Below are 15,851 nucleotides of genomic sequence, written 5' to 3'. Positions count from 1 at the left end.
TATGAGAAATCAGCTGGAAACCTTTTCTTTAATGTATAAGATCCTCCAGGTCTGGTTCTGGGGGTTTTTGTTCTTTTTGTTTGGTTGGCTGGGTTTTTGTTTTTGGTTTTTATCATAAAGTTCCTTTTGTTGCAGAGGGGCATCAGGACTCAAAGACCCGCTTTATATCACAAAGCTTAACAAAGTACCTCCTTAAGGGTAGATCTGTCTCCACAATGGTTTTCAAGACAGTTTTAAAAGTTGAGCTCTCAGACTGGTTTTCAAAGTGGCTGGCAAGAAATCAGAAGATTGCCAGTCCCAGCTTTAATCTTCCATTTCATCTCCTATGGAATGAAGTATTTTATAATGAATGTTCGTGACTTGCCTTATTCTCATTTTACTTGTACTTCCTTAGAAAAATACAGGGCACATCTATTGTTAATTAATTAATAATGACTTTATTATATAGATTTAGTTTAAAATTACTAGCAGCTCAAAAATGTATCTTGCAGATACTTATTTAATAACTATTTATTTAGTAAATCTTACCTAGAAATCAATTTCAAGTGCCTTTACTGAGGGTGGTGGGGGTCAGAAATGGAAAGACACAGTGTTCCATTGAAATGTTCTGGTCTCAAGATTGTTTTTCTATGCTGGAGAATAGTAAAAAAAAAATTAAACATATTAAAATCCACATTTTCTTTTACTGTATGAACTGACCCACAGAGGCTTTATAAGGTTATAGCAGAAATGATGAATGATCTTTCTTTTTTATTTCTATGTAATTATTTTTCTAAAAAAATTAGATTATTTCCCTTTGTTACAAGCTGTCCAATATTTAGGGCTTGCAAAACTATTTCTGTTAAGCAGTTTGAATCAAAGAGCCGTGAGATTTTTATATTTTTTTTTCAATTGGCATGAGGGCAGTACATGTGGAAAAAAACAGTGGTAGGCAGTTTCTTTGAGCAGAGATTCCCCACCTGTGTGACTCATGAGCTCTGTGCCAGATGAAGCATCCTTCCTTCTTCCTGTAAGGCTCTTCCTCACTGCTCCTTCTCCATCATCCAAACTGCTGCTATGCCCAAGAATTTACCTGAACTGCATATTTTTGTACCACATACAATTAACCATTCATGCATTGAGCAAATATCTCTCTGTGTTTAGATTTTTCTACAGACTTTGAGCCTTAAAAGCAGAGCTTACTCAGTTGTTCAATGAGGTAATAGGAACTTTGACTCTCCAAATGCTATTTATTTGCATAGAGGTAAAGGGCTCTTATTATGGGTTATGAAACAGTTGTTACATTCAGCAACTTCCACCACAACAAGATTTTTTTATGTATTGGCTATGCTACCTGTTAGGTAAGGCAGGATTATGGATCTGAAAATATTATACAGTTGGCTTAGAGGGTATTACCAGGGTATGACAAATGTTTATGGGACAGTTTTGGGATTTTTCAATATTTGTGCTGACAAATACAACTGAATGAAGAAATGAAACACCAGGCCTTTTTTGTAATGTATGTCTAGGATTTGAACCTCTTTGACCAAAGACTAATGGAAAACACGAAGGGATATGACTGTGCTGGATGTAGGGCTGGTTTCCCATGGCTAAAGAATGTCTCTACTGATTTCTTCTGAAAAATCTTTTTATTGGTGGTGCTGCTGTTCTTTTGTTCTTGTATGTTGCAGCTACTCTAAATTTGCTGACTTTATGTATAGTTTTGGAGTAAAGCTGCAAATTTACAATTGTCCCAGCAGTGCATTTCCTGGTGGGGAAAAAAGAATAGTACAGCAGCTCTTAATGACAGACACAAAAATTTCAACCCGAGAAGAGCTTTTTTTGACCAGGATGTTCTTAGTGTTCTTAAGAGCCTTGGAAGCAAGATAAGAAGCCTTTTCTGAAAACTAAGTCCCTGATTTAGCTGAAATACCTTGAGTTCTGACATTCTGAAGTACAGGTTCACTGCAATACTTTTCTCAAGCCTCAGTCAAAGAAACATCACAGCACACCATTTATTCTTCTCTGCTATCAAGTAAAAAGGAATCTATGCCTTTTTATGTGTGGGAAAAAATATTTTTAGATTTAAATTATCTGTTCCTCGTATCCTGCTCCTTGTATATGAAACAATAAGTAATTTGAAAACTAAAACACCAGATCTGGTAGAGTGGTTTGTATACAACAGCTGTGACAAAAGACAGAGAGAGTATGGCTTGGAAACAATCAGCATAGAAAGTTCTAACAGCAGATGCACCTAATTGATTTGTTTGGGTCTCGATTTGGTATAAGTTAGCACTAGCATGATCCCAGGAAATTTTTCCCCTTTCATAGCATGCATTTAACCTTGCACACATGAATAAGTTGCAAAAAGACAGGGTGATGTGCAGAGACTGAACAGCAGGACTGTGAGGAGTTCCCTTCCACAGACACAGTTTCATCCATTACCTGCTCCCCAATGCACATTGCATTTTTTTTCCTGGTAACCTGCAGGTCACAACCCTCCTGTTATAAATTATAAGAAGCCTATTCAAAATAACAGAATTTATTTAGCAAATTTAAAAAAAAAAATAAAAAGCCACAATAAAATCAGACAACATCGATCGAATGCTGGGTGGGCAGAGTGACAGTAACAAGGTACCATCCAACCTCAGCCACACACCACCGGGTCTCGGCGTAGTTTTTGTACACTTTATTTGCCCTGAGGCTAAGTCCATTGAAAGTCCAAATATTGATGTATCTCTTTATTTCCAAGCGAGGTCTTGAAAGGGGTTCCCTGTAAGTATGAAAAGACGTTGATAGTCTTCCCAGATCTCGTCTTTGGGGTGCTGATTTGATCATCCTCCGGGATCCTCTATCAAGATTGATATCAGATGTCGAGAAGCTGTGAAGTGGAGGCCCATCATTGATGAATGGGCCATCTCCAGTCCGGCTATGTCATTTCTCTTGCAAATGTTGTGGTTTCACAGCTTGCACCACAGGTCTTGGAATCTCGGAGATGCCCTGGAGTAGCTTTTTAATAGACCAAATCTTTGATACACAAATTTATCCATTACATTTACCACACTCCTGAAAGGGGGAAGGGATTTGGATTAGTTCTGGGACTGCAGCTGTAACACTGTTACTGCAAATCACACACCTGCCAGGTGAGGGGAAGAACTTCTACCATAAAGTGGCTTAAAGATCACCAGCTTTAAAATGTAACAATGGATTCAAAGTCTCTTTTTAATTTGTCTCTGCCTGGTGGAAAGTGGATCAGCCTTCTGCTGACACTGTTTCTTTTTAAGTTTTCCTACAGGTCAGGCAAACTCAGAACCATTCAGTGGATTATTTTTTTAAAAGAGGACAAGGTTAATGTATTCAGACACGTAACTCAGAGAACTATTTCTTATTTCTTTGGGAAAAAAAAAAAAAAAAAAAAAAAAAAAACAACACCCCAAAACTGAAAACAAAAAACTGTCACATGGGTAATAAAAGGAGCTCATTATGTTGTGACCACTTCAAGCCAATTTGGCTCAGTCATATAATGCAAAATCTTTTTGCAAATAAGAAAATAGGAAACTACATTGCAAAGATTTCACTAACACAGAGGAGGAAAAAAATAAATTCAACAGAAGAGATCACAGTGGTCTGTCTGTGTTTAACCTGACAATTTTTCAGGATATTGCTGTAGTCTCCTGTACCAAAATTGATTTGAATTAGCATAATCTCATTTTATCCATGAACTTACTATTCTTATTACTGTCTCTCAGCCTGTCATTCATCAGTTCTGCTTAGGAAGAGCTGAGTTTTGGACTCCTGATTCTGGATGGTATTGGATCCTGCCTCTTTTACTTATTTTGGTCTGTGCATGTTTTAGAGCACACGGAGGGCAGAGAATAGCTGCAATCCCTGCATGGCCCCAAAGCTCTCCCAGAGAGGATTGGTGGTCAACTTTGCTTCAAAGGCAGCTTGTAGGTGTTCATGTTTATGGATTGCCTTGAGAGGTTTGAGATAAAAAGCTGAATAAGAGAAAACCCATCCCATTTGTACCCTTTGTACTGGTCCTACAAGATCCTATTATGGGAATTCATAATATTGAGTGGAATCTACTGGCAATTTATCTGTAAATGGAGTACGCCAGATGGATACCCCACACAGAGCACACTTGTGCCCTGGGGCAGCAGTGAGCACTTTTTTTTTCCCTAACCTTCTGTGGAATCCTTTCAGATGCTTGTGGCTTGTTTATGGTTTTGCTTTTTTGCATCAAAATACAGCCTGAGCTGCATTCAAACGTTGCCCAGAAGAGAGTGGATGTATAGTGCAGGCTGTGAGCTGCTTTCAGGTCTCTCTGTTCTTTGTGGGGAGCCCACAGGGTAGCCTGTAGCACTCACTACTGGAGCTTTATCCATGCTTTGACCAAGATGAGGCTGAAGAGCAAAGGAATGAATGCACCAGCTTGATGTTGTTGACCATGAAAGAGGTTATACACAATGGGAAATGCAACCTTGGTGTTTATGAAATCCTGCTGAATTTATTCAGAAGGAAAGCACTGTCAGGGTCCAGAGATGGATATCTTGGTCCACAAGATCACCTTTCTTCGTTTTTCTGTCTTCCTGAGGGCCTCTCCAGTTTTGTTCTTTCACACAGAAACATATTCAGCTCTGAGGTTGACTTGAGGAAAAAAATGACGGAGGTTATATTACAATGACGATAAGCACACACATAATTTTGATATGCCCATCCCAAGTCAAATCCCATCTGTGGACCACAGTGGTCACTACAGCAGGAAGAAGGACTATATTAGGACAGGATGAATGGGATTGACAGGTGGGGGAGATTTAGTTAGTGGCATTTGCCATCAGTGGCCTGCAGGACTTTGGGGGGAGAATGGCATTGTTATATTCTCTGAAGGAAGCAGTAGATGCATTTTGTCAGTGAGATTGATTCAAAGGGCAAGGATAATTCAGAGATACTTCATTTTTCTCTGCTGTAAGGGTTTTTAAAGACTCTCGATGAAATTTGGCATCATTTTTGGTCTACATTATTCCAGGGAGAGATGCTTGATCTGATATTTTTTATCATAGGAAATATAGTGGCTTTTAGTTCAAAATGAGCATAAAAGTGGATTTAGTTATGATAAAAATAAATAATGTGGGTGGGCTAGTGTTACTGCATTTGTCAGTCTCATTCCCATTTCATTTTCCAAAAGCTCACATTGTGTTTGTGTTTTATTTTGTCTCCTCTGTCCACTTTAACACACATTTGTCCAGGAGCCTGACTCTGTAAATATCACGGGAATGGTCATGGATGTAGAATTTCCCTTTCCATGGTTCAAGTATTACAATCCACAAGATGCATTTGCAAAAGATAACACACAGCTGGGACACAAGAGAATGCATTTAAAATAAATATGGGGTAGAACTCTTTTGTACTGAGAAGGGAAATAAATCAAGTAATGACAGATTTGAGGTATTATTAGTGTTCCCACTGACTGCATTTGTTTTTGTTTTGTTTTTCCCAATCAATATTTTCCTGTAAACCCAGGAAGCACTTAGAAGACAGACTTGCTTCACCTAGATATCACCTTCTGTTAAGGGTACAGGTGGCTACTCTTTGCTAACAGGGGCGTTAATAAAAAGTTTTACTTCTTCAGAGAGAGTTTAATTCCTCTAGTTATTTATTTTGTAAGTAAACTGTATTTTAGTGGCTTCACTGTAAATCCAGGCGTGTTTGAACAATCCATGCTGATTAAATAAAACACTGGGAAAATTATTAGCATAGCTAGCATATATTAGTTTTGAGACTTTGTTTTGGCTTTAGGAACTTGGACAAGTATTGTTTGAGGTGATCTGTTGTTCTACTAGTTTAAATCTTTTCCCCTGTAAAGCTGCTGTCAGAAAAGATTAAACCTGTGCACAGAATAATGAAGTGGAAGAATTACAGTGAAGCTTAACACCAGGTCAAAAATGAACCTCTGGCCCCCTTTAAAAATTCTCCTTACAGAGCAACTATAGAGGTGTGAAAATGTTCTTTGTTGCCTCCTGTGTTGGATTTTGCTACCACCTATCACCACTTTTTCTTTTCCAGTTATGATTCTCTTATCCCATTTATCCTTTACTAAGAAAGCTTAGTGGCTGGCATATATTCTCTATTTCCTCCCTTTCTTACTTTGCACATCCACCTGCATTCGCCATTCTGTTGAATTCAGCACAACCATGACTGAGGAACAGTTGTCATGGGAAAGGAGTGCTAATGCTTCCCTCAAATCATCACTTGGGTAACTCTTTCCCACCCATCTTCTTCAAAGTCACAAAAATATATGATTGTTAGGACTTTTGAAAGCTCTTTGACAATGACTTGGCAGCCATCAGTTTTTAGAGCTCACTGAATCCAACATTTCAAGGGTTTCTGGGATTCCTGCTGGGGTGATGGAGGACAGACTTGGTCTCTGCAGGCTCTTGCTTGAAGATGTCAAGCTTGAGGATGAGTGTCAACATTTAGCTTCTTGATGTTAAACCCCTGTTCACAAGAGGATGGAGTTACACTGCAGAAAGCACAGCCCTCTGCCTCAGATTTGTTTTCAGGCTTGCAGCCTGGCAAAGAAAATTTGAGGAATCCACAGGCATTTCTCCTCACACATAGCACAATTTATTTTTAAAAGCACTTCTCTCTCCCTAATGTCCATAACTCTTAACATGTGTGGGCAGCTTGTCTTCAGGTAAATGAAAATCATTGTCTAACTGAGGCCATTTTTCCTTGTCCTCCTTTCTTTTTTCCTTTTGCTTTTTTTTTTCTCCTTTCTTCCTCTCAGTGAATTACTAGTTGGCAGCCTGCCTTTGCTCCCTTGTGCTCTGGGTTGAAGTTCAAGAGTGCCCTAGAGCTGCTTAGCTGAATCGCTGAATTAATGATATCCAATATGACCTGTTGGTTTGAGGGTGAGAGAGGGAATTTTCCAAGATGATGTACACCAAGCAAGCTCTGTTCTTATGTAAGTGCCCCATTATTATCTAAATTAAATGGTTATAACATCCTGGCTTTCAAAAAAGTACCCTATTACTGTAAGTTAAAGATTATTCCTTCTTTATATCTCTATTACTGGGAAACGCTCAAGAATTTCCCTATTGCTGACCTCATAGGCTCATAAAGTGCAACTTCTCACGACTCAAGGGAAAAGGTGCAAGGAGTGAGCCAAAGGAAAAAAATATTCTCTTCCATCTTAACATATTCTTTTCCTCTCTGTGAGGTGATGGCTTGTGCATTTTCAGTATGATACAAGTTATACACTGGAGAAGGGATGCCAGCTGTCCATCTTAGTGTTGTTCAGAAAAGACACACTTTTTAAACTTTAAGGACAAAATCAGTAAAAAAAGAGAGAGAGGGATAACTGGTAGTTTTAAAATACATGAGATTAAATGCAATGGCAGTGAATGATTGGAAAGTTAAGGTTTCAACAGCAATCAAGGTCCCAGCTTTAGAAGAAATACAAATCTGTCTTGGGAATGCTGATCGGGAGTATTTGCATAGACATTAGTGAAGTATGATGGTCTTTCTGGGTGGAAAGTTATTCCATCTCTATTGATGGCAAGAATTGCAGCACCTACAACATGTACCTGCTTTCTTTAACAAATTCTTGTGTGAATCATCCCATATCAAGAGCAAATGAAGGATTTGTGAAGTTGCTAGCTTTGGGATTTTGAAAGATGGAGTCAGGGAGGTGTTGCTCTCAAATGTTAGAACTTTTTTTTTTTTTTTTTCCCTTATTTAATTGAGGCACTTACCATCATTTAAATTCTGTCCCAACAGAATTTAAATCCATCTTATCCCATCTGTGAATGAGAAATGTCTTTCTCCTCTGAAGTACAGGTATCACTTCCCTGTGGTTTGAGATTGACCAAAGAGTGTCTTTGCAACATGAAAAATTAATCCTACAAGGTATGTTGTCACAGTGTGCTATAAATAGTCTGCATGTATTTCATGAAGGCCTTTGTGAAGACTTTTTCTCTGACACTTCCTGTGAGACTTTTTTTGAAAAGCCGACTGCAACTTAGTGGTTTCAATCTAAATCTGTAGAGATTCTGAGATCGACCTGTTCCACTTTTCCATTTGGGAGAATGCTAATCTGCTTTTATCAGGTGTGCATGGAGCACAAGAAACATAAAAACGTGCTCTGGGTTTAGGCAGGCAGATGGCACTTTTACTCAGTTCAACAGAGAGGGACTAGAATTTGCAGCTGTGGAAGGGAATTTCGGTGAATTGCTGCTTTTTCTATACCGCCAAGTGACACAAACTCCATAGATCAAAGGCAGTCCCTGCTGCTTGGAAATCCCTGCCCGGCATTTTCACGTCCTGAGGAGGATGAGCTGGTGGCAAATCAGAGGAGGGGAGAGGTACTAGACTGCTGCATATTAGAATCAAGAATCAAGCATATTCAATGTCACTGTGACTTTTATTTCTTTTTAAAAATTGTGTACTTGTGTTTATGTGCATGAGTAAACGATAATGAGAGAGTAAAGTAAATTAATGAAGATTTAGTAGGTCCCAGTTTTCCACCAGGCCTTGTAAAGACTCAGTCTTCTACCATGACTCTCATTAGCAAGTCTTTGTTATTTTAAGTGACAAAGCTTTGATTAGGTACAGGAGAACTTTACATTATCTGCTCAATGTGAAAATAGCGTGGCTAAAGAGCTGCCATAAGATTGAACACATTATCTCTCAGAACAGATGCAAATTTGATTCTTTCCTTTTGTAATATATGTGTTCTGTATCCTTTTGCTTTAGTCATTTCAAAAAAGATATTGAAGTAGTTCTAGTGGTCTGTCTTTTCATCTGCCTATCTACATTTTCTGACTCTCATCACAGTAATATTTGATTATAGGATTTGACTTAAAACTCCCTGATTTAAAAGACATCTTTCTCTTGGCTCAGAGGCTTCCTGAACAGCACCTTCAGCCAGCTGCAAGGACTGAAAAGACCTCATTCCTGTAAACAGAGCAGAGCCAGGGAACTAGATCCACCCAGAATCCTTCCAAAGCTCAGTATCAATCAGGTTGTCAAATTCCAGCTTGAGAAAAATTGTTAAAAATCATGAAGATTTTACATCTCTTGGATGAGCTCACTGTTTGTGTGACAATGTTGAGGTTTCTATATTTGCTGCTTTCCTATCCTTAGTGGATAAAAAAGGATTAAAAAAAAAAAACATTTTATGAAATAAAATTGAAAAAAAAAAACCCTCCATCAGAAACACCACATTGTATATTCAAACAGGCTTTCACTGACCTGCCTCTACCCTCCCTTCTCCTTTTTAATCATACAGAGTAAAATGTTATGATGAAAATTAAATTCAGCAGAATGTTTTTTTGATAGAGCAATCAAATTATTTAATGTCAAAACTGCTGAGGCAGGATGCCTCGAGATTGTTACTTTCCTCCCCAACACACGGAGATACACACACTCAAACACACATGTACTTATCCAAACACAGTTCCAGAAAAATCTAGCTGATTTTGCAACAAGAGAGAATTCCTTTAAGGAAAGTGGTTTTGTTTGGAGATATTTCTTCCCCTCTTTTAAGTAGCTCTACTCAGATTGTTGAGGAAAAAGAATTGCCTTTACTTCCCCCTGAGTAATCGAGCTTGTTCCATGAGATCAAGCCTAACATTTATGAAAAGCTAACATTTATCATCAGTTTTAGACTCTGTGTGGATCTGTGAGTGTCATTTCCTTAGAGGAGCAAAGCAAAGCCTGAGGGAACCCCTGAGAAATAGGGGCCAAAGACATTAACATCAAATGCATGAAAAGCCTGACCTCACAGGGGCATCTCCTTGCCAGGCAACCCAGTGACACTCCTGCTTGGTCTCTGGGGCACGAGGGCTCCAAAATGAGCAGTAACATGTGAACTTCTCTGCCTTCTATCTACCCCTGCAGCCAAGGTTCACTCCCCACAAGTTTTCCTTGTAAGCCTCCAGTGTGCATGTTCTCCTCAGCTCCAGAGGGAGGGATTTATTTCCACCCAGCAGAGAGGAACGAACAGCATTTCCCACCACCATACACATAAATCTAGCTGTGGTCTGTATTATCTTTTCAGATGTGCCCAGCCAGGAACGATTTTGTGCCATGCCTTTCTTGCCAGATCCATGGGTTGGGAGGAGCAGCAATAAAACGGTGACTAGTAGGTGTTCCATTGCAGAGCTTTTCTGATCTCAGTCGCATGATTGGGGTGACTATTTTTTTCTTCGTTTTGAAAATAAGTCTGTTGCTTTCCCTGGATTTAAATCTTTTTTATGTTTGAGGCACTGAGCATTTAATGTATGCTGCTAAGGGCTCGATGCAGAGGAGTGGCAGTGTGAGTCACTGGAAGGTTATGGTGTCATCTATGTGCCTGCTTCTTTTGCTCTCTCTTTGTGTCTTGCAATTATTTATAATGTGTACAGAAAAGCTTGGGGAGCAATTAAACTACTCCATTAAAGTAAATAACATAGATTGTGTTTGTGTATCTTATTTAAATCTTTGAAATGTAAAATAAAGAGACAGCTTAATGGCTGCAATGTACTTTGAACACAAAGCTCAACTAATAAGGCACCCCCTAATCACTGATTTTAAAGAGAATTAAACCTGGCTGTTAATAAACTAAAACAGACTTTAACCTGACTTGATGTGGTAGAAATCTCATTTTGCTGGTAATCCAATACACACAGGTAATTTTTTTCTTCTTTTCTTTGATTTATTTTGAGGGCAGCCGAATGAATTTTCCTTTCTTCTGATCAGAACAGTCACATTAAACAAAGCAACTTCCTCAAATCCAGAATTTTGAATCTGCTTCCAGAAGAATTGATTTTTTTCCAAACCAATGCATTCAGTGTGACTGTGAAATCGAAAGATCATTTTATTCTCACAGATCTAATTTGGGCTGCTGGTTGCTATTATGAAGGTATCTTATCACTAATCTTTTCTAAACTGCGGCTGAGATAGTTAGCAGCTGTTACAAATGTCAAGAGCCTCCATACAAACATACAGAATAAGGGGTCCTGAAAGAAATCTTAGAAGAAAGCTCTGACTTTGCCTCATTCACCTTCATTTCACTTAAGAGAAGTTTCTAAGTACATACTTCTCTGAAAATCAAGGGAGTTATAACCACTTTTTTGATGAAGTATGGATTTATATACATGCAGTTGCTTTCCAAGAGTATGACATTTTTGGGGTTCAAAAATTCCATTATCATTTCTGTTCTTACAGAACAGCCTTTTTGTCTGAAAACAAAAGTACATCTGTCTGTCCTAGTAATGAAATAAAATTGACTTAATTCACATAAGCCTGAAATTTGAAGAATATTAAAAGATACTGTGAGCTCCCAAATATTATGGGTTAACACTTTTGAGTTCTACAGAGGGTCAGAATATAAAAAAAATCTTCCAGGATTACTAAATTCTTTGCCAACTTTGATTCCTTCTGTCTGCATCAATTAATCCTAAGGACAGGCAGAGTCCTGACCTTTTAAAGACCTGAAGTGGCTGGTCAAGAATAATAAAGGTCAGAAATGAGGAGATTAGCCAATCTTCATTAGCACTGTGCTGAGTCATGCAGATCTCACACATTAACAACCAGGACTGCTTTTCCATCCGTGGCTATCTGTGGGTCAGCTCCACCCTTTCTTCCATAGCCAACCTGATGTTGAAGCTTAAAAGAAAATCTCTTCTGGAGAAAGGCTCAATAAATACCCCCTTTGCCTTTTGTGGATCTCAGTTTATATCCAAGTGGAAGGAGAATAAGTTTAGCCATTTCTAATATGTTACAAGTTGGTTTTAAGTGCCTTTGTGATTACCCATGTTGCAAATAAAACCCAGGTGTTATTTCAGGCTGGTATAAATCCTGAAGTGTGTCCTGTTTAGCTAAGGCTTCTGTCCCCAGATTCATCCATGCCCCATCTCTTCAGAGAGAAAACTCCTCAGATAATCATTCTCAAGTGTGGTGGGAGCAGGGCCAGGACAGCTCCCTTTGGGGACAGGGATCACACACCACTGCAGCGGCCATCAGTCTGAGAGTCCTTCCTGCAGTAAAGGAAACAACATCTAATAAGAATGTAAGGGAACCTCGACTTTACATCTGGGAGGTGTTGTGTCACTGGAGAGATGGTGTCAGTGGTCCCAGCAGCGGCCAAATGTTTTCTGTGCCTAAGCCCAGAAAGGCTCAACAGCCTGGTCCTGCTGGGGAAGGGGTAAAGCAGAGAGAGCATACAGACAGGCATTAAAAAAATCCCACCACTGCTTCAGGCACTGTCTTGAGAGGAAATTAAAAAAGTTTGAGGCTATGTTTTCCCCCTCATGTTAAAATTCTCTGCATCCTTTCCCACAGCAGCATTTTCTCCACTTGGCTGCATCGCTTCTCTTCTGCTGGGGTGTTGGTGTATTTAAAAGCTAGTGAGATATTGGTTTGGAAGGGGAGGAGAGGGAGGAAGAAGGGAAAAAAAAGGGGGAAAAAATCCAGGGACAGATTTTGAAACCCAAATCCTATTCTCAGACTGATTTTTCTCTTTGTTTGCTCAGCTGCTTTTCACAGCCGCCTTACTGGCACAGACAAATCTGAACAGCTTGCAGAACAAAATGACAGGAAGATGGAAGGATAATGTGTGTTTAAATATCTTTGACCAGCCTCTTTCTTGGCACTCTCAGCATGGGGAAAGCTTGTTATATACTGCCTCCTTTAATCATTTGAGACAGGGCTTTTCCTCCTGCCTATCTATCAAGAGAGAGGATCTTCCTCCAATTGTAAGCTGCAATGATGGACAGGTGAATTATTAAAATTGTTTGCCACTGACTTTCCTTGTTATTCTTATTTGTTAAGTTCCCAGATGATGTGACCCATGATTTCTTTTAGTCTGCCTAAAGCCTGACCCACTCAATTACATGCAAACTGCATGTGATCACCGAATGGATTTGAATTTGAGAGGTTTTTAAAAAGCACAGTGAAAAGGAACAATTTTGGTACCTGGAGCCCAGAGAAGCAGAGCAGAGAGGAGCTGGTGGAAGGCTGATAATACACAGCCTCCAGTTAATGAACTTGCTGCCAAGAAATTCATCATCTGCTGTCTCCCTGGGACAGTGATGTGTGTCAAAACAAAAATCATACACCTTTGGTGAAAGCAGACCTTTGTAACAGCTAGCATCTGAAATGATTAAAATTTTATCAGATCACAGAAGGAGATAAAGAGAAAAATAGTTCTTCCCTTAATTGGACATTGTGTTTTTTTCTTGCTTCCTGATGAAGGAGGTTGTTTATTTCCTCAGGCAGATTTTGCTCTGTGCGTTTCTAGTGTGTGTGTGTGTATGTGTGTGTGTGTGTGTAAACCCTGTACAAAAAGCTGGAGTGCCTGGCTGTAAATCAGGAATCAGTGATTGAAGGTTGCACAAAGATGTATCATTTCTCTCCTTTCAGACCAACCTGAAGGTAGAGGTTTTCTTCTTATTTAGTCTTGGAGCCAGTTAAAATTATGAAGTGCTTTTTTCCATGTCACATTTCTGGAGTAAGAGACATTGTAACCTGGAGTTTATTGAAAAGAAATTGAGGCATGGGGAAATTGTTCACAATTTTATTTTTAAAATAAATGAGGCTACCGATTTTGAGTGCTCATGTATTCAGAGCTGAATGCAGCCTGCCTACCTGGAATTTGCGTCTGAGGCCCTGGGCTGAGCTCGGAGGCTTTCTATTCAGCAGGAAAGCATTCCAAGAGGATGAGTGGCTTAGCCATAAAAAAACCCTCATCCTCCATCTATCCCAAGGCAGCCATCATCTCGGCAGAAAATAGGGTAAATGTGCAAAAAATCCAAGTGGCTGTTCCAGAAGTTAGGGTTGCCACATGTTCCTGTTTAAATGGTCACCAGAATTACTATATTTTATTTTTTAAATTGAAAGAATGAGCAATTGTGTCTAAGTACATGAGCCTGTGAAGACTAAGGCATTCTTTCATAATTTTTTTCATCAAATATTCCCTGAAAATAATCACTTTGAGGTAGATTACCACCCTCAAATTTCAACCTAAACCATTAAAGCAGCTGAACAGAGAAGGCCTTACCCCTGTGTAAACATTTTAGGTAAAAGTATCAGCCCACTTCAACAGCTATCTCTGCTGAGATAAAGCACTTAGGAAGCCTAATGTTAAGTGTATGCTTATGTAACTTGCTGAATAGGGGACCAGATGCTGTAAAAGGCATGTGGTACAGGGATGTAAAGTGGGTAATAACAATAATGAACATTTACATAGCCTTTTGCACTCTCAAAAGGATGTAGGAGCTGTAAGTATAGAGCACCAGTGACAGCAGGAGATATGAAAATGCAGCGTAGGTTTGCCTGGTTAAATCCTATCTCCAGTTACAACCTTGGTAAATGCAGCCAAGCTGGCTTTACTAACTAGGCAGGAAGAATAATTCAGCCCAGGGTCTTTTATGTAGGTAAAGGGCTGTCTCAGAAATAAAGACTTCCTCTCTCTTATTATTAGTGATTTCCATTTTCCTATTAACTTACTGCAGAAAATATTGCTTTGCCATGATGGTGTTCTGAGCTCCAAACCAAATCAAACCAGCCAAAGATGAGATTCCTGGCCCTGGAGACTGACTTACACAAATCCACAGAGGAAAAAAAATCTGGAAGTAAAGGAGGGGGAATAAAAAACAACAGAGATTTTTAAGGATATAAATACATAAATTTGCATTCTTCTGGACAAGAGACAGTATGCACCTAACCTTAGAATCAGCCTGTAATTAACCTCTTTAAAAAAACAAATGGAACCAAACGAAACCAACACTAGTCCCACTGATGTGTGACAAACAGGCAAAGGGATGAGTGTTTGACAGGATGCCAGGCAGCATCAGAGGAGCTGTAGGAAAATGAGATTGAAATTAAAGGGGAAGTTTGCATTAGAAAAGTACCTCATTCACAGGCCAAATTTCACCGAGCATCCTAAAGAGGAGCTTGGGAGTGGTTTCAAGGAGCCAAGCCCTGAGAGGTTCATAAACAGCTTCTCAGTCTAGCTGGATGCTGTGACTGACTCTCGTCACAGAAATTAAATGAGACAGCTCACACACAACCGCTGCTGTTGGCCTTGGCTGCAGGTAAGATACTGCTTGGGCACGCCGCTCAAGTTTTTGTGATAGCAGGAGCTTGTGAAAGCCTGAAACAGAGGAATCAATTCATGTGGCTCCTCCATGAGCCAATATCAAACTTGCCACACTCCCTAATGGTTGAATATTTAAGTTCCTTGTATGACTTTCTGGAGCAGTTTTGGCCCCTCTCTTCCCTTTCACTTGAATCTCATTTCCTAATCCACCTTCCAAGATACATGCTTGAAGTTCAGCAATACTAAAATGGGACCATATTTGAGTTGAATCATGAAAGTCTCAATTTCACAGTGTAGCAAAAAAGAGTGAAAACATTGCTGACAGCCCTTCTGTCTCCCAGCATCTTTAAGGGCAACAAGGCTTGGGGAAGTGATCCCCAATTCCTGGTTGAAGGACACTACAGAAGAGAAAGGACTGCACAGCTCCATGCTGTGCTGGGCAAATGAGTGAATAATAGTTATATTGATTGCTATTAAATGCATAGAGACTGTGCCTGGTTCAGAAAGTCTCCAGCCTTCAAATTGTTTGGAGACAGGAGATTATTTTGGGAAAGCATTCTGTATACTGCTCTTTTGCCCTTCTCCAGGTTTCTGGCAAGGGTCAGAGTCTTGAACGCAGTGTGCATGGATCCTTTCCTCCTTCTAGCTTTAGGGTCTGTCCCAAAGTACTGCACTGAATTTATCAGACAGAATCTGTTTTGTTTTGAAAAGAATAGGCTGTATCTGTTCTGAACATTAGCATAAAGAAATGTTCCCCTTCCAAAAAAAGGTCTTTTAGAGTAGAGAT

The sequence above is a fragment of the Sylvia atricapilla genome, chromosome 8 (genome assembly GCF_009819655.1).
Source record: "Sylvia atricapilla isolate bSylAtr1 chromosome 8, bSylAtr1.pri, whole genome shotgun sequence".
Lineage (NCBI taxonomy): Eukaryota > Metazoa > Chordata > Aves > Passeriformes > Sylviidae > Sylvia > Sylvia atricapilla.
The sequence above is the reverse complement of the archived record's forward strand: the minus strand, read 5'-3'. Positions refer to the sequence as shown.